We start from the raw sequence: 25,038 nt of genomic DNA on the forward strand, positions 1-25,038 counted from the left end.
CCATTCAGTTAGATAGTCGGATAGCCGTAGATCTATGGTTCTGACAGCAGTTTGGTTCTTCACATATATGACAGTCACAGTGAAGCACGTTTCAAAGGTTTGCGGTTTGTTTAATTCAGTAAAATCATCCACAGCTGAACTCACGTCCCATTTATTGTTTCTTACATTTTCAGAGATCTGTTTAAGTAGAAGTTAAATACAGTATATAGTACATTTTGTTGTGATTTTGATATGAGTACCGAGGTGTTTTTTGTTGTTTTTTACCTCAAGCACCGGTCACAGTTCTCGTCGAATTCGTCGCTTACGACAAAGGGTTCGGCGAGTAAACTAACACAGACCACCAAGTTTCTCGCTCTCTTCTCAGTGGGTCGCGTTTCCGATCCGGTGGTAGATTCTGCGAAGCACTGCTCTTACTAGGGCTAGTGTTAGCAGCGCTCCCAGGTTAGAGACCCGAGAGCTCACCTACACGTTAGGTTACGCTGGCATAGCCTCTCAAGGCTACCAGAGTAGATAGGAAAAAAATGATCATTAACGATCGTTTTATTATGTAATATATATACTAGAGTCAACGATAAAATTGTTGTCATATATTTACGAATCTCGAACCTTAGAACCTACCGGTAAATTCTCAGAATGGAAAATATTTCATTTTATATGAAATGATCATAATATCTAAATGACAAGAATTGTCAGCACGCATTCTTACATGAGTTAGCGTGTTGAGACAATAACGCAAACTCCTCGACTGTCTACGAACAAATGTTACTCGAATAGGCTTGTAGTTATTACTTCGAAACTCGGTAACTTTGGTGTCGGAACTGTCTTAATGTAAAGGCGCAAATTAAATTATACTTTTTGACTTCTAACTAGAACTGATAGTTCTTTAATAATTATAGAGTAACTGTAATACTATACTTTGTTTATTACTATACTTTTTTTATTCTTTTTTGTTGTTCCTTCACGATCTGCGTAACGCGCGTCATGTTGCCTGCACAGTCTTGATATAGTGCTGTAGAAACATGATTTACGTATTTGCTTTTATTGGCTAATGGAGTTCTTGAGAGTCATAGTTTATCCCTCATAACCCTCGCACAAGCGAGGCGTAGCCTTTAAAGCTATGGCTGGATCGTTAAACTTAAAAAACGAAAGGATTTTTTATGATTTAAAACATTGAAAATTTCGAAAGATTAAAACGGCTAAATTAAATCTGTCCCTCAATCATTCATAACAATTCGTATGTTAACAATCGAAATAGAATTGCCGATAAATTCAATTCACAGCGGCGCGTGGAACCCAAAGCTTACGTGCGAAAAATATATATGTCAGATATTTCAGAAAAATTGGAGTTGGCGTAAGAAGATTATATCTAATGGTAGGACGTATTCGCTTTATGGTGAATCGATTTGAAGCTGTTTCTATAATTGAATTGCAGTGATAATTAACATTAAACATGGTATTGATTAAAGAGAAGTCTGCGCTCCATTATATTCGCATTAAGAGATCGGATATCCATGATAGCATTTCAAACTAAGCATCCTGAATTATATTTGGTTTTCTATTAAACATTTTTTGAATAATATATTTTTGTATCAACAACTTGCAGACGAGATTTAAAATTCCTAATACACAAAGACAACAACTAGATACGAATCCAAATCGTTTTTTTTTTAAAGTAGATAATTTTATTTTTTTATTTTTTTATTGCTTGGATGGGTGGACGAGCTCACAGCCCACCTGGTGTTAAGAGGTTACTGGAGCCCATAGACATCTACAATGTAAATGCGCCACCCACCTTGAGATATAAGTTCTAAGGTCTCCGTATAGTTACAAAGGCTACCCCACCCTTCAAAACGAAACGCATTACTGCTTCACGACAGAAATAGGCGGGGTGGTGGTACCTACCCGTGCGGACTCAGAAGAGGTCCTACCACCAGTGAATTTATAAGCTCCACAATATTTATAATTTTGCACGGTAATTTAGTTTCTCTAGTAAGAGGAATTTTCAGTTGCACGTCGTTTTAGTCTAAAGTTATCAATGTACGCGCTATGAATTTATTTTTAATTAAATTCTCGTTAGCGATGAGCAGCAGGTTTGGCCGAGCTTCTTTCTAGAGTGGCTGACGTTCTTGGCCACTGGTAGCCACTCAGCATCAAGTGGGTCGTGTCTGTCTACAAGGACAATTAAAAAAAAAACTATTACATTAAATTTCTAAATAACTCAAAGGAAAGTACAATGAGTTCTCGTTAATCCAATTACATTTTAAGTTTTTTAATTAAAGCGTCTTTATCGCGTTCGGTGTTAAAGCAATCAATCTAAAATGGAATTGTCTCGCAAACCGTGAAAAACGTGTTTAAATGAACAAAGAAGTAAACGAATTACCTTTTATCCGAACCGAACTGCGTGAATCGTCAGTAATTCAGTACGTTTTGTAGATAAGTTATCGGCAGAACGAACGATTAATTATTCGAATATGAATATCGGATTATTTCCGCTTCTTAACTGCCTAAGTGCATTCCATACAGTCTTAAAATAGTTTCAATTAAATTTAATAAAGCTGGAATATCACTTTGGAAATAGATAGGTACTCAGGGAATAATTTATTTAAAATTATATCTAGACCGTCAAATATTGGTTGTCAGAGCTATTTAGACCATAAAGATGAGCAATCGGAGTCAAACCATAGAGTATTTGAATTATATCTGAATTTGCGTTGTCAATAACCGAGGGCTTACTAGCTTACTGATACAATATAGTACTTTAGTTGTTACCATTTAACACGGTCACAGATTAACTAAGTAGTCGACATATTACAAAATTCGGTAGACAGCTTACCGCTCTATTTAATTTATTTATAATAAGTTATTAAGTTAGGACAGGTCATGCAGGACACGGCGGAGCACACTCTCGTGTACTGCTCCGTGAAAGTTGTCGCTTCCGACCGTCGTGGCTACGATGCTCGGCAGCGACGAGTCCTGGCAGGCGATGCTAGACTTCTGCGAATCCACCATCTTGCAGAAGGAGGCGGCGTAACGGGAGAAGGAGAGCTCTTCTTCCCTCTCGACAACGTGCCGCCGCCGAAGAGCCGGGGATCGGAAGTGGGCGTTTGTCCAGCTCCGGCCCCTGTGAGGAGGCAGTCTCCTCCCGGTGATAGTTACAGGGCGATCTAAGGGAATAGAGGCTGCTCCGCACGCTAACGTCAGAAAGTCTTCGGATCCATTTACAGTGCATCGCGTTTTCTTTGTGTAAAGAAACGTAATCGGCAACAACTGAGTATTTCACTAAATACCACAATATTCGAATCTTTTTCGTTTGTGACCACGAAAACTTTGGGGGTAGGTGTCAAAAGTGAAACTAGTGCTTTAAGTTTGAAAATTAAAATTAATTCATTTTATTTACATTATAAAGATTTTGTGATCCTTTTGTGTGTCATTAAGTATATATATGCATTTTGGCAATATTTACATGATTTAAGCCAATAAAAATACCACCTGCCAGCACCCCTTGAAACAGAAACATAACTATGTCGCAATTATCTGCGATTGAGGTTGCTCAAAGAAACTTGGAAGAGTGCTTCACGAAAAGAATGGCCGATCTTGAGGCACAGCTTCATGCTGGAGGGCCTGCGAAGGATACAGTCTCCAAGGTTGCGGAGGAATTCCGAACATTCCGGGAACTTATATTCTCTATGTTGAAACTTCTTCGACAGCAGATTGGTGAGTGCACTCGACTGGTTGATGCGATCGAGACCAGACATCGTCGAAAAAACCTCATCTTTCTGGGAGTCCCTGAAGTTCAAAACGAAGACTGCACCGCTGCCATCTTGGATATTTTGCATAAAAAAATGCTTCTGAATACCTCTGCTGCTGACTTCAATGTGTGTCACCGTATAGGAGCTACTAATAAGGATCATCACCGCCCAATCCTGGTCAGATTGAAATGCTTAGATACACGGATGTCGATTTGGAGGACGAAGTCCAAACTTAAAGGTTCTCCTGTGTCCATCAAGGAATTCCTTACAAAATCTCGACAGGCGGTGTTCGGCAAGAGCCGTCAGTATTTTGGTGTGCGTCAATGTTGGACGCAAGACGGGGTCATTATTATCAAGGCTGCGGATGGAAATCGTCACAGATTGACCACTATGGATGAGTTTAGCGACCTCGCAGTTAAATATCCTATTGTGGATGGTAAGCCAACATCAGCTAAGGGCAGCGTCTCTAAGGCGGCACCGGCTATCACTGTGAACTCGAAATTGCGGAAGACCTAGTGGCCTGTGTTTGTGTTTTTGTTTTTTTTTTTTCACTTTAATTACTTAAGATTATTCGACTTTCACTAATATATTTAGTCTTATGACTTCACAACGTATGTATATCATTATTTTCATTTCACAATTTATGATTTGATGATTTAAATGTTTATCATTGGATTTATTATTTTTCACTTTCACTTTTATTCACGTATTGTTGATGTTGATATGTTTCGTGGGTAGATTAGTGGCATCACGGAGTATAATATTGTCATTGGCAAATGTTAATGTGTTTGTGGGTAGTCTTGTTAAAATAATTAATTCTGTAAATTTGACACTTGACAGACTGTTTTAATTGACTGCGTTCACAGATAAAATTTGCCTTGTAGTTTACTTTTTTGAAGTTTTAATCAGAATATTGTTGTGGAGATTTGTTCTTCATTATTCTAATTAATTGGTTTTTTTTTTTATTGTAAATTATGGCCTGTATTATGTTTTTCGTTATTAATATTCTTTATTTTCTGTTTCTGTTTTATAAGGTATTGTAATTTTTTTGTTTTGTTTTGTATCATCATCCTGTGTATATCAGCTGGCGGGTGGTGCAGAGACATTGCGCGTGCATTACTTTTAAACTTAATCCTTATTTTTATTTTATGGTAGTATAGTTATATTTATTTTAGCTTATTTTATATATTTATTTATTTATTTTATTGTAATAGTATAGTTATAGTTATATTATTCTGTTATATTTAATTTGTATACAATGGAATGTATTGATGATTCGTTTCTTTCTGCTAATGATTCTATGCTGTCATCTGATAACGATAGTTATTGTTCACTTCCCGATTCCCTTGGAGACTATATACGGCAGACGTTTGATAAATCATCTGACTGCCTTTTAAATGTATGTCACATTAATGCTCAAAGTATACCAAGTCACTACAATGACTTATTCATTACTTTCACTAACACTAACGTTCATGCTGTCTTGATTTCTGAGAGTTGGCTTAAGCCTCATTTACCTTCTGCTATCTACCCTCTCGATGGCTTTACTTTAATACGGAATGATCGTATCGACGCCCGAGGGGGCGGCGTTGCTATATATCTCCGCAGTAACATTTCTTATAAAACAATAGCTTGCTCGTCTGCTGATTCTTCTACACTTGTGGAATATCTCTTTCTTGAAATTTCTATGAAGGGAGCAAAAATTGTTCTCGGTGTCGTATACTGTCCCCCCAACGTCGACTACTTCTCCAGTCTCGAGCCGATTCTGGAATCTTTAGGGTCAGATTATTCACATCACATTATCATGGGTGATTTCAACACCAACTTCATAGCTCCTTTATCCTCTCGTTCCCGTAAACTTCAGGAAATCATTAGGTCTACTGGTCTTCATGTCTTGCCTCTACAGGCTACTCACCACAACATTAATGGCGATGATACTTGGCTAGACCTAATGCTGACCTCCACTCCTACCTCTGTGCCCACTCACGGTCAATATCCTGCTCCTGGTTTTTCCCATCACGACCTCATATTTTTATCCTATACGATTAAACCTCCTAAACCACAGCCCAGGGTTTTGTCCATGCGTAGTTTTGGTCGTATGAATAAGGAAAATCTATGCAAAGACGCTTCTAAAGTGGACTGGGACCAACTAATATCTTCACCCTCGGTAGATGAAAAGGTTCACATATTCAATGAGGTTGTCCTTGGGCTTTACAACACTCATGCGCCTATCAGAAAAATTAAACTGAAACGCCCACCAGCTCCTTGGATGACTGAAGGTATTCGGATGGCTATGAGGCGCCGGGATCGGGCTTTTCGAAAATTTAGGAGGAATCGGTGTAATGATAACTGGACTAAATTTAAAGTGTCGAGGAACCGGTGCAATCAGATGATACGTAACGCTAAACGACGCCACATTCTAGAAAACATAAATTCCGCTTCGCCTGCCGATATTTGGAAATTCCTTGGAACTCTGGGTATTGGCAGACGGCGTCACTTTGATTTTCAGGCGACGACAAGTTTGAATGACATCAACTTTCATTTCTCCTCTGCTACACCACTAAATAATCAAACGAAATGTCGCACCTTGAACTACCTGAATGGTTTGTCTCGACTTAATGTTGACTCCTTTGAATTTTCTTCGGTTACTGTGGATGAGATCAAAAATATTATCCTGTCCATAAAATCGAACGCCGTGGGTTGTGACAATATAAGTCGCCGTATGATCGTCACAATCCTGGATCATCTTATGCCAGCTATATGGCACATCACAAATTTTTCTCTATCATCAGGCTCTTTTCCTTCATTGTGGCGTAAGGCTTATGTTCTTCCTTTACCTAAAATTCCTAACCCTTCCCTTCCAAATCACTTCAGGCCCATATCTATTCTTCCCTTTCTATCCAAGGTGATCGAGGCCTGCGTACACAAACAATTGTCGCAGTTTATTTTCCGGAACAACCTATTGAGCCCTTACCAGTCTGGCTTCCGACCAGGTCACTCCACCGTTTCCGCTCTCCTTAAAGTGGTTGGCGACATTAGGACAGGTATGCAAGACACTAAAGTCACAGTACTGGTACTAATTGATTTTTCAAATGCGTTCAATGCCGTCAATCACGATATCCTCCTATCTATTTTGTCCTATATTATGATCTCTCCTACAGCACTGGAATGGTTTTCATCATATCTTCGGGGACGCCAGCAGTGTACTCGTATTGATGACACCTCTTCAAGTTGGTGTAGTGTCAACTCTGGCGTGCCCCAGGGCGGTATTTTGTCTCCATTATTATTTTCTATTTTTATAAATTTCTTAACACATAATCTTCAGTGTGCGTATCATCTGTATGCTGATGACTTGCAGCTTTATAGACAGACGACTGTGGAGTCTATTTCTCAGGCAATAAACCAGCTAAATAAGGATCTAGACTACATATGCAGTTGGTCAACTAAGTTTGGCTTAACTGTGAATCCAACGAAATGCCAAGCCATTATTGTGGGCAGTCCTCGTATGATCCAACGCTTAACTACTATGTCACTCCCACCTATATTCTATAATGGTACAGCAATTCCCCTAAGTACCGTGGTTAAGAACCTAGGCCTTTATATAGACTCCACACTCGACTGGAAAGCTCAAGTATCTTACGTTGGACAAAGAACCTCTGGAATTCTTCGTGCTCTGTATCGCCTCAAGAATTTCCTACCATCAGCGACCAAGACTATGCTAGTACAAGCCTTGATCTTCCCTATAATTGATTATGGTGATGTGTGTTATTTTGACCTGAATGCAGACCTTCTTAATAAACTTGATCGTCTTCTTAATAACTGCATTCGATTTATTTTTAATCTTCGTAAATATGATCATATATCTTCCTATCGTGCTCAGCTCAAACTTCTACCGATTCGCCAGCGTCGTAATTTACGTGCATTGACGACTCTTCATTCCTTACTTATGTCTCCCGAACCTCCTTCCTATCTTACTTCCTATTTTCAATATCTTCACTCCAGCCATGAGCGGGCCCTACGTTCTCTCAATAGCCTATTAATTCGTTGTCCCACACATAGTTCTAGTTATGTTCGTAACTCTTTCGTCGTGCAATCTGTTCTGCTATGGAATGCGCTTCCTCTCGAGATCAGGACTATTACTAACCGCTGCACGTTCAAGTTAAGGGTTCGGCGAATGCTGTTGGAAAAGTTAGCGGAATCGTCATGAACTTGATGAAGTTATTTGTTAAGGAAATTTATTAATATATTCCTTTTAATACTGTATAAACTATTATATGTATGTATGTGTGTATATATGTATGTATGTATGTATGTATGTATATGTGATTTTGTATATATGTAGATATACTTTTTTTGTATGTATTCGTTACCTAATATAAATTTCATTGCACCTACCACTATTTACTCTGCACTACCTTTGGTTGACTGGTAGAGAATGCCTTAGGCATTAAGTCCGCCAATGTAAATTTTACATGAAGTGTAATAAATAAATAAATAAATAAATAAATAAAACTGTAAAGTATATGAAATAGCTAATTGCAAGATTAAGCCGTGGAGCTATATGTTTTTTTATTGCCCTTGTAGGCAGACGAGCATACGGCCCACCTGATGGTGAGTAGCCGCTGCCTACCGCTCAGCCAAGCCGCTGCCTACCGCTCAGCCAAGCCGCTGCCTACCGCTAGCCAAGCCGCTGCCTACCGCTACTCAAGCCGCTGCCTACCGCTAGCCAAGCCGCTGCCTACCGCTACTCAAGCCGCTGCCTACCGCTAGCCAAGCCACTGCCTACCGCTGGCCAAGTCGCTGCCTACCGCTAGCTAAGCCGCTGCCTACCGCTAGCTAGCCAGTTTGAATTGTATCCACGATTCACGGAAACTGAACAAAATATCAAACTGACATTCACTGGTGTGAACGTAGATCGATCGTCAAGTCTACACGCAAAATAATCTATGAAGCGCACCAGTCGTAGACGATCCATATAACAAATTGGAATCCATTACTATATAACGAGTGAGTTTTTCTTCGGATCTTTCAAATGAGAAAATTCAATTGTTCAAGATTGGAAACTCCTTTGCTACTTGCGAATCAGGTAGTAAAATATATGATATGTTGTGTATCGGGCGTGTTGCAAGATGATACCGGTTCGCTGCAACAATGTTATACAGCATCCCAGTATGTGAAATATCGTAGCCGTTTTTACAATAGAAGTTAGGATGCTTTCTGATGTTTTGAAGTTCGTGGCAATGTTCACGTGATTCCGAAGCTGTTCCTAATAATGGCTACGGGTAAGAGCTGGTGATTCATTTTGCTATGCCATTAAACATCGCGATAGAACAATTTTATTTGAACCCAGCACGTAATGTATGAAGAATTGACACGCGCGAATACTACCGTCTCATATGCCAGATTCGGATTGTACGCTTTTCAGCCTTCTTAAAAAGAATCTGTTGAACTCACGGATTTAATTTATTTTTATTTTTATTGCCCTTATAGGCAGATGAGCATACGGCCCACCTGACGGTGAGTGGTTACCGTCGCCCATAGATTTCAGCAATGCCAAGGGCAGGGCCAAGCCGTTGAATACCAATTGACGCGATATTAAGCTAATCATTATCGTACAGACGTAAATTTTCACTTAGATTGTTTCACGGCTGTGCAACTCATAAAACAGTAACGCATGATTCTTTCGCGGCGGAAATATACTAGTTGATACTGGTTCATAGTATGACTTACTAGTGTATTATGAGCTTGCACATCCCAGTTCAACAGTTTTGTCTGGTGTCTCTATATCTACAAGGGCAATAAATAAAAATAAAAAATCTAAAACCGTTTCAATGTTCTGATCAAACCTATTTTTTCTCAAACCCCTTTTAATGAATTCGTAAAAAACTTCACACTGTGATTTGTTCTATTAAGATTAAAATAATCGCAATTAGTATACCTACATAAGTATGTCTTATAATTTGTAAAATGTTATTTTTAATGCTATTTCTATTACTAATGTTACTTTTAATAATTTTAATTTAAAATAATTATCAATAACAAAAGGTACCTAAGGGCAGCTCTTGGAAATTTCTGTTGTAAGAGGAATTTATGAGGAAATTTTCAATCTTAACAAACAAGACGTGGAAAATTTACATTGTAAATTGGGAACTTTGCGTGAAGCCACCGAGGCTTAAGCTCTTGTTTTTGATCGTAAGTTATTCTGACACCCTCATCGCTTAAAACATGTGAATTTTTAATACTTTATATCATCATTCGGTGCTGCTACAAAATATAAAATTCATTTAGCTTTTTCTAAAATGAATAACTAAATATCTATGCTTTAAATATGTTGTTTTTTCATCGATTAGATTATTACTTTAATATACACTTCTTAAATACATCCAATAAAGTTTTCTTTTCATAAATTTTTTTTGGAATAAAGTACCTGTAATTGAGAATCGTGTTTATGTGGAGAATTGTTAAATGGGTTTTTGAATAATTTAGATCGAGTCTTTAAAACAATTTGAACAATTTTTTCAAAATCCATATGCGATAACAGATACGGTTACGATAACGGTATAAAAGACGATAGTCTTATGTATTTCTAGTTTGAAGAATTGATTGAGATAATCCTGTCACCATTTTTTACCACCGTCTCCAAAGCAGTGTAAGTACATCCTTTTAACCCAAAATTAAGGCACTCATTCGCAGTTCGCTGTCGGATTTTTTATTGTCACGTCAGGAATGAACTTTCTTCCACGGTGTTTCTTGAGCGAATAACTTGTCTTTCTACTAATAAAATTTAAAGAGATATTATCATGGTAGGCAGCGGCTTGGCTAACCTTGCATTGTTGCCATCCATGATCGACGCTGATTGCTCACTAGTAAAAGGACAAGATGTACGTGCGTCTTCGAAGGCAAAATAATAATAATTTAATAAGTGATATAAATCCCCGTAGATAGAGCTCTATCACTTGGAAAATGTGTCAGTCACCACACAAGACATTAAAAATTTATACTTAACCTGTCTACTTTTTTTTCCTACTTATTCTGATAGCCTTGAGAGGCTATTTCAGCTTCTCCTTGACGTGTAGGTGGGCTCACGGGGCTTAAACCGGGAGTGTTGCTAACACAGGTCCTAGCAAGAGCAGTGCTTCGCAGAATCTACCACCGGATCGGAAACGCGACCCACTAAGAAGATCCGGCGAGAAACTCAATGGACTTTGTCTATGGATTAATTTAGTCGTCGAGCCCTTCGTCGCAAGCGACAGGTTCGGCGAGGACGGTGATCGGTGCTTGAGGTACCTAAAAGCACCGTTGACGGATCGGGAGGTTCCGTAATGACGTGTTTAGGGCGACGTCGACTGTTTACCATTCGGTCCACAGGATCGGGTACGTAATTACCGGCGGCCACGACAAGAAGGAGTACGCTTTGATAATCTATAAAGAGATTTGTGAGGAGAATCGTCAGCAGAAAGCACTGGTTTTGCTATGCACTTAGCATTGCTGATGTCTATATGCGAAAATAACTACTCACCATGAGGATCATCTATAGACAATGACAATGAAAAAGCTTTCCATAATCACTGGATATTAGGCGAGTTATAAACACATACCCCGATCTAGAAGATTTAAGCTTAACGATAATACATACAAAATTATATGTACTTATAATAATATATTGAGTTGTGTGTTTCGATCTCTGTTACTTATCTATCGGTAGATAGATCACGCGCGGTTGGGATCAGCAAATTATTCATGGACCTGTCGAGAGCTTAATTAAGTTAGGCTCTTAGGAGGTTTAGCCTTTATAACTTTGACGTATCTAAATATTTTGCGTACATATATTAGTGTTAAATTTTGATAAGGGATTTGGTTTGTAAGCTGTGAGTCCTAAAAAACTGGTTTTGCTCGAGCCGTAGTTGAGGTACATTAACGACAATTTGTATGATCAGGTGAGCTATATCTTTTTTTTTCTTACCTATTTGCTGGTAACCTAACTATTTCAGCTAGTTCCAGACGGAGTGGGCTGTATGTTTGTTACTGTTGCCACATAATATCAATCTCAATCAATTACGAAGGATCATCGTTATTATTTATTATCTTTATCGCCGAATCGCTCTGTGCGGGCAAAAAACATGAATTTACATATATGTCGGAGACGGTCATTAGTTTGGTAGCTAAACGAAACGCAGCACGATTTTCGAGAGATGGCAGCACGATTGCGTATCGTCGGAACTCGGCTAACTTCGTGCTACGATAGAGCCTAGCCGATGGAGGTGCGTAGACGCCATCACACTTACCAACCAGCCTTCTTGAAGAGCGGTGCCTCCGTCCTAAGAACTGTCATTCGTTTTCGTTTGCTAACGTCAACAGAAGATTTCTAAATTGTTTTAAGAGAGCAAACGTGATCAGTGCACTCAATATTTCTCTTAGCTCGATCACCCTATTCGCCCCTACGATGTCTGACGATGGTGTTAATAATTGTGGCTTCTTCGACATACACAATCATTTTATATTTCCATTTAATTCTATCGAGTTCATTTCAACATAAATATGTACGTTTTTAAAATAACTAAAAAGAGATTTTATTATTTAAGTACCATCGGAATATTATTCCGATCGCCAAACAAGCAAGCGTTTTCTTCGTAAAGTAGAGGTAGGTAACTATGGTAAAAAACTTTTAATGAGTTCCGCTGAATCTGTTTATTCTCGACTGAAGAGATAAAAAGGAAAGTCTTTGTTTTCGTTCACTTTCTTCAATGCGGTCGTTACCGATGAAACTTCAGATTAATCGATTAGAGACGCTACGCTATTCAACAGAGCCGTTCGTGTTGATATCTTCATAAAAAAGTTTTTAAACCAACCAATTTCGGTACCTATCGTTTTAAAATTCGACTTTCGTCTTAATTTTTACTGGTGGTATGACATCTTGTGAGTCCGCACGGGTAGGTACCACCACCCTGCCTATTTGTGCCGTGAAGCAGTAATGCGTTTCGGTTTGAAGGGTGGGGCAGCCGTTGTAACTATACTGAGACCTTAGAACTTATATTTCAAGGTGGGTGGCGCATTTACGTTGTAGATGTCTATGGGCTCCAGTTACCACTTAACACTAGGTAGGTTATAAGCTCGTCCTCCCATCTAAACAATAAAAAGTAATTGTAAAATTATGATTTATTTTTCAATACGCAAATTGTAGATATAATTACGGTCGCATTTACGTTGAAATACATCCGCCATTTTCTGTATTTTTTTTCGTTAAAAATCTTTATAGTCTTTTCCGTGTTTGTTTATCTGGTTGAATAAATTAAAGTTTCGTTTATGTGTTTAATGATTTCGGTACTTTCGCGGTTACAGTAATGCCATAGATAATACACATAAATTAGAAATAATAAGCCGTGAATAAGCCGTGATAATAAGCCACCGCCTAATTATTATTCCTAACTACCTAGTTTCGATCTAAAATACAGCTTGTTGGTGGTAATACTGTGAGCTAGTTTGTACGTATCCGGCCTATTTCTGCCGTGAAGCAATTAGGTGATTATATTATGATTTATAGGATTGGTAAGTAGTATTACAACGTGCTGTGACAGATAGAAGGCATTTTTTCTAGCGGTTTTTATTATGATTTAAATATATTCATGTATTTATAAACCATGGCACGATGGAAATTCTGATCGGTTTGTATACTTACCATAGTAGTATCTATGTAGCAGTAATAGCTAGTGCCATAGTATAGTAATAATAATACCGACTAGTAGTACTTGCCTAACAAAAATTAAATGGGTTTGCAGTTGCATCTTCCCAATTGGTATTTCTATAGGAAAAGTAGCCGGTTAGGGCCAAGTGACCCGATCCTTTGTTCGGAAATTGAATTTAAAAAGCACAAACCAATTTAATAAAGTCAGTTAGATAAGCCTTACTTATCCGTAGAGCGAAGGCAGATCGGATTGCTACGGTGGAAATTGAGTGATGCCAAACCAGAGTAACTAACCCTCGAGAGATTCCCGCCAAATTGATATTGTGACTTGATCCCGTCAATTTGGCATCGAACTTGCGAAACTTAATTTTGTTTACTTACTCTCTTCCCGAAAATATTATCTAGTGCTTTGGGGTGTTTATTTATGGAAGACTACCTCTTTTATAAATAAATACGTCTTTTAATGTTAATATTGATGTTACGCCAGTAACAGTGACGCCATCTATCGCTCCATAGTCGAACGAATATCGAAGGATTTAGTAGCATCTAGAACGCTCGAGAAGTAAAACGCCATCTATTGTCAGATAGCGGAAACACACAATACTAGACTTTTATGGAATATTTTCGACGATTTTAGGGATTTCGTCTCGATCATAAAAGCGTTGCAGAGTTGGCACGCAGTCAGTTAGTAATCAGAACTACTCGAAGCGAAACAGCGGATGGATCACCTGAAGCGAAGCGGAAGAAGCAAATTGAGAATTTTAAAGTATTTGTGAAGTGTTTTAAGTGTTCTAATACAGTTTTAAGCTGTATTTTGGTGGAACGTTTATTTATCCCGAACCCCAGCGCGTAACATTGTTAACACTAGTATACTAAAAATATTGAAATGTTAATAGTATATTTGTATTTATGTTGAAAAGGCACAAAAATAGAGAATATTGGCAATCTTTAGAGGAGGCCTTTGTCGAGAGACAAGCTGTTTTGAAAACCACACCGAACGCCGAACGGAATACATACTTAATTGAAACTTGGCTTAAATTTAAGTTATTATTTATTTATTTATTAAGTTAGTAATTAGTAAGTAAAACAACAATACAGATTCATTTATTTATATCGAAAAGGCCTGAGTAGGCTTATAACTAGTTTTGCGAGTTCTAGGCATAATTAAAACTATTTTTACCGATTAATCTCGTCCGTGTCGCCAGTGATCACGAAAACTGTAAAATATTCCAAATTTTAGAATTAATTTAATGACAATGAAAGTTTTTTTTTGAAGGGTGGGGCAGCCGTTGTAATTACGGTGAGACCTTAGAGCTCATATCTCAAGGTGGGTGGCGGCATTTACGCTCTACGCATCTAACCATCTAAATCTAAGCAATAAAATATATATGTATAAATTTTGTAACTATTGCTATTATGCTTTATAAATACTTGGGATACTGAAGTTTCGCTCGTCTTCTTACTACAATACATACATAGATATTGTATATTATACAGGGTTGTTCCGAAGGGTATCTGTGCATTATTTTGAAACCTCGTGAACAGTTATAACAATTATTATAATTGCTGTTCAAATTAGATGCGAATGGCATATTCCACGAGTGTACTCTCTAAGACTCGGTACGAGGGTATTGACATAGTAGGGTTGGAGTGTCATTTGTATTTCGGGATTATTACGAGGAATTGTTTCAGGGGTGGCACCTCGTTCTCAAATCGAGGAGAGCTTCTTCAGTGATCAGATTATCGATAGTAAGCGAAAGTGTGTGGCCTCTCTGAAATTGCTCCTAGGGACAGGACAGTACAATTTTTGACCACATGCTCTTAGTGATGAGAATATGAATCGTTAACAGATTTTACCGCGCTGACAAAATATTTATTTTACCTAGAATACTGACGTGTAAGCCCTTAAGTGGTTTTGTTCTTAAATTGTAAATGTACACGTTGAAGTAAAATGTTGAAAGTGTACTTGAAATAATTTGTATTCGTACAAGATGCAGACGTTAAAGATTACGATTCAAATTAGGGATGCTAATGACGGGCGTCGGATCGGACACCTATACATAATATAGTAAAAAGGGTTTTACTATATCTATATATTAATACGTGAAGCAAAAACTTTGTATCCCTTTTTACGAAAATTGCGTGGAACGAGGAGTATGAAATTTTCCACACTTATAGAGAATATAGAGAAGAAGTGCACAATGCTAATGCAATGCACAATAATATTTTTTTAAAATAATGCATAAAATATACATTAAATCAATAAAGAAAACATTACACACACTACATATCATGTATTTGACGCACACACGCATGCATACTATTTAATACTATTTATTGTCAAACTTTTGTTCTTGACGTCTGTTGTCAAATTGAGAATAGATTAAATATTGTTTGTCTTTGTTAATATTTTTTATAGTGTAGTCTTGGCGAAATTTGTGATTATAGAAGTATAAAATACAATCATAATAGTGTACAAAATTACAATTTCAATTAATTATAGCCGAATTTCGACTACTGCGGGACCTCTAGTTATGTATAAAATGTGTAGATGCATAGGTTTTGCTTACCTGTTTTTTTTTAACTTAAAAAAAAACTTTGAGAACCTTCGATTGCATTTTTGTTATGTGTTATGTTACCTCAGAACTTTTTTCTAGGCGAACCGATTTTGATAACTTTTTTCTTCAATTTTAAACGGGTGCTTTTCATGTGGTCCTATTTATTAATATCGGAATAGTAGTTTCTGAGTTATTCTCAATAATGAATATTTATTAAATACTTTGGATACATTGATGGAATTCTCATTTAATTTTGTTGAAGTTGGTTTATTTTTTTGTAATGTTAGGTTATTATTGATATTTTGTGTTCGACACAACTATTTATATTATTCAAGACGGTATCGTAGTACCTGCATATACACAATATTGTAGATTAATTCTCACTGAGCAATATTTTTGATAACTCCAGCTTCTTGCTCTCCGTTACTTGTTTTATGCTTTTACTATTTTTATTTAGAAGTTTCCTTCATACTGTATATATACCGTGGTCAAGAATGTTTCAGTGGTTGGTGTTGGATGTTGGTTTAAGTTCACTGGTGGTAAGACGTGTTGGACTCACAACGGGTAGGTACCACCATCCTGCCTATTTCTTCCGTGAAGCGGTAATGCGTTTCAGTTTGAAGGACGGGTTAGCTGTTGTAACTATACTGAGACCTTAGAACTTATATCTCACGGTGGGTGGCGCATTTATGTTGTAGATGTCTATGGGCTCCAGTAACCACTTAACACTAGGTGGACTGTGAGCCCGTCCACCCATCTAGGCAATAAAAAAAAACCTAAACACTGTTCAAAGCCCCGTTCATTCCATCTTTAGAAACGAATGGAATTAATGTAAAGATTAAAATACAAAAGTTTTTAAATGCGTCTGGCTTAAATTCAGGATCCGTTCACGAGAAATAGGCGGACGATCGAAACTTTTCGCAATAAGAGTGTCGGTGGGCGCAGGATTAAAATTCAGTGGCTTCCATTAGACTTTGGTGGTTGTTTGAGTGCGTATTAAAACGTACCTACCCGCTATGAAACTTTCTATTTATCTCTCGAGTTCTTGGCGATTTCGGACCTTGATTCAATTTTTGGGTCGTTCGCAGTTAGGTTTTTACAAATTTTCGTTTTCTGCTCGTTGTAGCTGCCATTCATTTCTGGTCGATCCGAACCCAGCCCCCTCGTGCAGCCTAGGGCTCCGGAAACCAGCACGAGGTGCCCATCGAACATGTGCCGCGATCCGGCGCTGTATGTACTATTTTAACAAAATGTTGTCTAACAACTCACCGGAATTGATGACCTCGTCGACTCACGCCGTATCACTTAGGGAGAAGGGCTTAGAGCAGGAATGGATAGGGATTAGTGATAATGCAAGCCGTAGCGTAGACCGTCACAAATGAGGGTACCGTCCCGTTCGAGAAGCAAACAAAAGTGACAGATGTCAAGTCGCGAAGGTACCGTGAAATCGCGACAGGTGTTGCCGTGGTAAAAACTCAAATGCCCACAGATTGGTTTCGTACAATTTTCATTTGAAAAGCAGCAGAGCACTTATACAATGCAGTTGATGCTTAGACCTCATATCTCAAGGTAGATGGCTGCTTTCACATTGTTGTCTATGGTCTCTGCTGAACTGACCCCAAAGTTGTGTGATCGTTAGCTCGTTCTATAAAAAAAAAACAAAAAAAAAAAACGCGGAACGAACAAAAATAAACTTGAATACATATTTTAACCCAAAAAAATAAATAACAGAATCTAATACGAGGCAATTTGTATTTAATAAATTAAATTTGTGTTCGCGCAGCTTCTGACTCGATCTCTCAATTACATCCGTCGATTTTGGGAGTCGTAGAATTCACCCCTCGAGTTGAGATTGGTAACGAGATAAAGAACGTAACGGAGTTATATACAGACAGACGGTGCGCTATTGAGATGTGATTTAATTTTTTTCCATTACGTCAATAATTGTTTCTGTGGCTTTCAACCGATTGCTGAGTCATTTCGCAGAGTTGCGTCATTTCATTACACATATACATATTTTTATTACTGAATATATTTAGTAACTACATTTGGATTATTATTACTGTGAGGCGGTAGATCGACAGAAGACTTATCCGGTATTTAAATAAATAGTGAAGCCCATAATTACACCATTATTAGATATAATATAATATTATTATCAAATTCTTACGAATAAGTTAGCTTAGTTTCATTACTACTCTCAAAACCCTTTAAAATTTTTTTTCTCCTACCCACGCCGAAAGTTCGGTTTTCGTCCCGCTGTACAGGGAAGAAAGTGTAACTTTTTCTCCCTGGGCACAAGTGCGCATGCGCGTTAGTGTCTACGTCTGCTCTCACGCACCTAAAATTCTCCGCCATTGTTGTGCTCGGGTAATTTGCAATATTGTGTTTAGTGTAAAAGTGAAATAAACAAAAGACAATAAAATTTAATAGTGAAGTATTAAACAAAGATGAGTTCATCAGACAGTTCTTATTCAATTAGTAGTAGTTTATTAATTAACAATTAAAAAACAGTTAAATTGTTTTTAAGCTATTGTATAGATTTTATTGCGGGCCTTGAGCCCGAAATCATGAAATTCCGTAACGAAAAAAACCTTCTACCTCTCACTCCGCCTACATTCGCACGTTATGCACACATTCACACATTCACACGTTGCGCTTGTGTAGTGTTTGTGAATAAGCGCGTGGCGTGACGTCACACTGCATGCGCATCATGAAAGGTCTGCCCATCTCTCTCTCACGCGGACTAGCTTATGAGTGTGAAGGGGACAGTTAAGGTTTTGATTTTATTAATGTTTTGTTTAATATAGCGTGGTCTTGTTTTATTGTTGTTTTAATATTAAATTTTCATTGTCTAATTGTGATTGCATAAGTTGATAGGTACGTAGCGGGGTCAAAGCTATCCGTAATTTTGTATGCTATTTAAAAAGCATTGTTATTATTTATTGTAATTGTAATATAGATAGATGGAACAGTAGAACTTAGGGGTATAATAAACTGTCAACAGTAGTAGATATATTATGTTTAATTGTTAATTTTTTTTAAATTAACCTCTCTTTCCTCATCAAATAATAATCGTCATATTTTTATTTATTGCGACGTAAATGGTTTTCACATTTTCTGTCAAATTCACTAATAATAATATAATTCGATATTTTTTTTATCGTTTTTTTTGTGGACCAATTACATCAGTCAGAATATTAAGTAGCTAGCTACCAGACCCTATAGACTTCACAACGTATCTAGCTTAAAGTATGAGGTCAAAAATTTCAATTCAGTAAATTGTGTGCAGTAAACGGATATAACTTCCGTTTTAGGTTCGAAATTGCTAAAGAGCTCACTAGTTATTTTGGTAGGAAGTTTATGTTTATGTATTTAGATTGCATCGTGGATACGGTACGGGTTGGCATGCTGTTAGCATTTTACTATGACCGAAGGCCATAATTCCCCGCATTGCAGACAGCGAACTGCATTCAGATATATAGTATGGTTCAGGTTGTAGCTAACAGCGTGGAAATCTCTGTTTATTCATTAAGATATAGTAGAAATGGTTCTCTATGGTCTAGTGTCCACTGATTAGCAAGTATTAGAAGCCAGCTTTGTAATGATACTTCGGAACAGCAATTCTACACAGTAACATCGGCAAGTAATGCCCAATTATCGTAACGGTCTTGAACGGTGTCGATGATGACCAAGGGGTAGTTAGTTACCTTCATAGGCTTAAGAATGCCCTGACGGATCCACTCTCAGTGCTGTTGAACGCTTCTAGCTACAATACCTTTTTTACTATTATCCGCGGCTAGGGGGCACACGGGACATGTGGGGCTTGACGGTCTGCAGATGTTGGGAGTAGACCGCGGGCCCAAGGATATTTAAGGCCCTATCGCAACAAACGACTCCTCTTACACTCTCTCACCCGCCGTCTGATCTCCGACCGAGATCAGAGCCCGGTCAGAGTAGGGGGCTCCCGCGATTAACACCAAACCAGTCTCGCGACGACACCCCGAGGATGCCTGATGGGTTGTCAAGACGATCGTCGATGACCAACGACACCGGTCTCAATGGTACAGTGGCCTGTCAGGTCGCCCGAGCGATGTCGCTGGTATTCCGGGATATTCCGCCGGGTCAAAACCAGCCTGCCAGGTCGGATACATTCCTAATTTTAATGAGACGCCGATATTGCGGCATAGTTTGCAGCGCCATTATCACGGGAGCTTGTTAGAGGCAGGCAAATTTGTCTACCCATTTTGTAGTCCGTTTTGGGTGATACTACTGGAACTTGGGGTCTCGAATAGTGCTTAATATAATTAATAAGTATTAATTCGTAATTGAAATTCACTGTTTTAGTCTTACTTGATAAATCGCTGCCACTCATTTCTTAATCCACTCCAATAGGACGGAGTGCCGGTTTGATTACCGTTTTCCGTGCCCCGCGATCGACTGCTTGTAATTTGCCCGCTATCGTAAATCGAACGCCCTTATTTACTGTGAACCATTATTACCTACCTCCATAAAAAGTATCCCTAAATACGAGGGCTGAAATGTTTTGCATATCCTTTTGTGGAAGGTATTACATTTTTTTGGGACGAAGGGTCGAGCTTAAACCGATTTTAGGTAAATTGAAAGTATTTTAGGCGGTTACCTGGGTTTATTAATTTCAAAAATATGATGTCGACCGCCGCATTAAATTTGTGGGAAACGAACTTCTGTTTGTGTTCGCTGTTGGAAGGCTTCTAATTATATTGAAATAGAGACCTTTTTTTAAATTTCCCCATTTAGATAAGCCCTCATATAGTATTTAATTTATAGAACTGGAATTGACCGTTGAGTCTTTCTTCTCAATTAACTTGTTTTGTGTGAACGAATGTTTTTGCCCTTGTAGGCAAAGAGCGCTAGAGCTAGATGGGTGAACCAACTCAAGGAGGTGACTGGAGGCCAGATACAGGGAGCGGTACATATGGCGCAGAACCGGACCGAGTGAAGAAGATTGACATACAGTCACGATCCTCAGCATTGAAGGAACGACCAGAAAGAAGAAAAGAAGGCATACGAGCACACTGCCCACCTGATCGTGAGTGGTTACCGTCGCTGATGGACGTGAGCAATGCCAGGGGAATACCCAAGCCGCTGCCACCATTATAATAGATATGACGGAGGAGAAACGCTGAAGGAATGTTTTTAAACAGTGTGACGTCACCATTGCTGACGTCACGGTCATTAAGTTCTCGACGATGACTCATGTTTGGGCTTCCAAAACAAAACTTCACGAGAACTGCGTATATTGCACGAGAAGCATAACAACGTTACAGAGAGATCCGTACTGTGCTACGGCTCGGACACGAATGACTAAACGCTTTTTTTTTTTTTTTTTTTTTTTCCTACCTAAGCTGATAGCCCTAGCGGCTATTTCAGCGTAGCCTTAACTTTAGTAGGTGAGCTCACGGGGCTCAAACCTGACGATGTTGCTAACACGAACCCTAGCAAGAGTCGTGCTTCGCAGAATCTACCACCGGATCGGAAACGCGACCCACTGAGAAGATCCGGCGAGAAACTCAGTGGGCTGTGTCTGAGAGTTAATTTACTCGTCGAGCCCTTCGTCGCAAGCGACGGGTTCGACGAGAACGGTGACCGGTGCTTGAAGTACCTAAAAGCACCGTTAGTGGATCAGGAGGATCCGAGATGACGTGTTTAGGGCGACGTCGACTGCTTTCCATTCTGTCCGCAGGATCGGGAATGTAGTTACCGGCGGCCACGATGAGAGGGTTCTCGTGTCGTGCCGCTTTATCGAAGTGGCGCATGGACGCCGACTGCAGATACTTACTGATGGACTCTAAGTCCAGGTCGTCATGGAGGTCGACGTTCCTGACGAACCACGGGGCTCCGACGGCTATCCTGCAAAAACGGGATTGAATAATTTGAAAGGATTTTAAGTGTATGCGGGCCGCGTGAGCGAACACTACACTTGCATAGGTCATGACGGGGCGTATGCAAGTTTTGTAGAGTGTCACCTTATTTCTAAGGGACATTTTACTTCGCCTACATATCATCGGGTAGAGACGTCCTAGGATGAAGGCGGCACGATCGCGTACCGTCTTGATGTGGGGGCGGAATGTCATCCTACTGTCGAGGGTGACGCCTAAATATTTGACCTTCGGGGCCCACGGTATGGGCTGGTCGTACATCGTGATTGGGCGAACGGCGGGGGCGGGGGTGTTGACGCGCCTAGTCGGGAGAGGGATGCTCAGCGTGGTGTTCGGAGGGCGACCCCTTTTGAAGAGCACCGCTGTGCTTTTCGTGGGGTTAATGTCGATGCGCCACTTCCGGAACCACTGTCCCATGGTGGTAGCTGCGGTCTGAAGTCGTCGATGAAGCAACGCCTTCTTCCTACACGAGTAGTAGATGGCGGTGTCATCGGCGAAGAGCGCCAGATGGGTCTCCGGAGACCGGGGTATATCGTTGATATACAAACTGAATAGTAACGGGGAGAGGGCGGAGCCTTGCGGGACTCCGGCTGTGACGTGACGGGGCCGGGAACGCGTTCCCTCGACTCGATATCGGAACGAACGGTTCGACAAGTAGTCTCGTATGATGAGCACGAGTCTGTCTGGCACTCCCATGTTATACAGTTTGTATATCAAACCGTTGTGCCAGACTTTGTCGAACGCCTTCGCTATATCGAAGAAGAGGGCTCCTGTCGGAATGGGTTTCCGCCTGTTCAGCCCTAGTAAGATGTGCTCCGTGAGGCGGTGCACTTGATGGACGCACGAGTGTCTGGCGCGGAATCCAAACTGCTCGTCTATCAGAATTTTGTTCGCGGATACGAAGTCCCAGAGGCGTTTACGAAGGAGCCGTTCGTATAGTTTGCCTATCGCCGGGAGGAGACTGATGGGGCGGTAACTCGCGGTTTCGTTCTTCGGTTTGCCCGGCTTGTGTATGCCGATAACGTCCGCTTCTTTCCACGCCGCGGGAAAGATGCAGTTCGTCATAGCAGCATTTAATATGGTGGCCAACATCGTTATCAGTTGGGCTGGTAACAATTTAAGCGCGCGGTTGCGGATGCCGTCGGAGCCGGGAGCTTTCCGTGGTTGTAGGCTATCGATCGCCTCCTTGACCTCGGAAGTGGTAATGGGACTAAACGCTAGACAGCACGGCCGTATTTATAGGACTTCGTACACGTCAGCGTGTTTACAAGTATTAAACACGTGGGCGTGTTTACAAGATTTTAAAGTATTGAAATCACAATAAAAGGGACTGTTTAACATCAATTTCTTATCACAGAGTAATTAGTTGATGATCAGTAGGTAAATAGTCATATTTGCGCCGACACGGCCATACTGACAGGCGGTGCGCGCTCTGCACCGGCCTCGTTGATTCTCGTAGGTTTTTCTTTGATTCTCATTGACCTGCAGGAATAAAAAGTTTCTCTGAGTAGCGCATCTGTCAAACTTGCGTTACTTGTAACTATGTAAGTTTGAGACTATTAATGCACTTTGATCGTAGGGTTCTCGGAGGGTATCGTAGGGTTCTCGGAGGGTATCGTAGGGTTCTCGGAGGGTATCGTAGGGTTCTCGGAGGGTATCGTAGGGTTCTCGTAGAATTTTTGGCGGTTCTCGTAGAGTTCTCGGCGGTTCTCGTAGATTTATTTAAGGTGTTCGGATAAGGATGTTGTGTAGTGTGATGTTGTGGCGTACACTGTGGTACTTATGTAGTGGGCGTACACTGTGGTACTTATGTAGTGGGCGTACACTGTGGTACTTATGTAGTGGGCGTACACTGTGGTACTTATGTAGTGGGCGTACACTGTGGTACTTATGTAGTGGGCGTACACTGTGGTACTTATGTAGTGGGCGTACACTGTGGTACTTATGTAGTGGGCGTACACTGTGGTACTTATGTGGTGGAATTTTAGTAATCAAAAATAAAAACTTATCTTTGAGTGTTGATTTTGTTGCTCGACCATACTGTTTTGCGAAGTAGATGGCATTGGCTCATCGGCTGATGCTGGAGGGTAGTCTTCTTCCGCCGATACGGCTAAATGGTCTCCAGGTTGTTGCTGAGCGGAGGCGGCATGTGATCCCACTTCTGATGACGGAGGAGAAACGCTGAAGGAATGTTTTTAAACAGTGTGACGTCACCATTGCTGACGTCACGGTCATTAAGTTCTCGACGATGACTCATGTTTGGGCTTCCAAAACAAAACTTCACGAGAACTGCGTATATTGCACGAGAAGCATAACAACGTTACAGAGAGATCCGTACTGTGCTACGGCTCGGACACGAATGACTAAACGCTAGACAGCACGGCCGTATTTATAGGACTTCGTACACGTCAGCGTGTTTACAAGTATTAAACACGTGGGCGTGTTTACAAGATTTTAAAGTATTGAAATCACAATAAAAGGGACTGTTTAACATCAATTTCTTATCACAGAGTAATTAGTTGATGATCAGTAGGTAAATAGTCATATTTGCGCCGACAGATATATAGCCACGGACAAACTAAAACATTAAGACAGCCACGAGAAACTAACTTATTTTATAAGCGATAACATTGATTTATTGGTTAATGACAGACATTTTAATTCGAGTAGCAACGAACTCAGTTGTCCATTTTTTGAGAGTTCAAGTTTCCATAATATTGTAATCGCGAATTTATCACGAAACCTTTGTGATCTATTAATAAAATAAAATATAATAAGATTCGCAGATTTTTTCTGTGAGAATTTATTTCTTCATGCCCATTTCGAAATCTCGATATAATGTGAAGAAGGAATTCATAATTGGGCCAGGCATCATTGAGGCAAGAGAATAAATCCGTGTGAAAAATAAATTCATGGTTTGTAATTTTCACTCTAGAATTATAATTTAGGTAGGTAGGTAGGTACCTTTGCTAAAAAAAATACGATGTCTTAAATTTAGCCATATTTCTTCTTCCTATTCGTACACTCTTGACAGAGTGGTCGTGGTCATGCATCAGTCGGATACGACCTGCTCATGACTCTCGTGGGAAATTAGTGCAGTGGTTTCCCGTTGCCTTCTGCACCAGCAT

The 25,038-nt window shown here is 39.7% G+C and overlaps 1 long non-coding RNA gene across 1 annotated transcript; it reads right to left on the bottom strand.

Annotated features, from left to right (window-relative positions):
• Positions 1 to 1,520: 1,520 nt before the first annotated feature.
• Positions 1,521 to 2,606, bottom strand: LOC134201483 (uncharacterized). The gene is made up of 2 exons (XR_009976805.1): positions 2,381 to 2,606; positions 1,521 to 2,169 (listed from the first exon to the last, which is right to left on the bottom strand). It is a non-coding gene; the product is annotated as an uncharacterized LOC134201483 (long non-coding RNA).
• Between the last annotated feature and the right edge of the window lie 22,432 nt (positions 2,607 to 25,038).

The sequence above is a fragment of the Bombyx mori genome, chromosome 26 (assembly GCF_030269925.1).
Source record: "Bombyx mori chromosome 26, ASM3026992v2".
Lineage (NCBI taxonomy): Eukaryota > Metazoa > Arthropoda > Insecta > Lepidoptera > Bombycidae > Bombyx > Bombyx mori.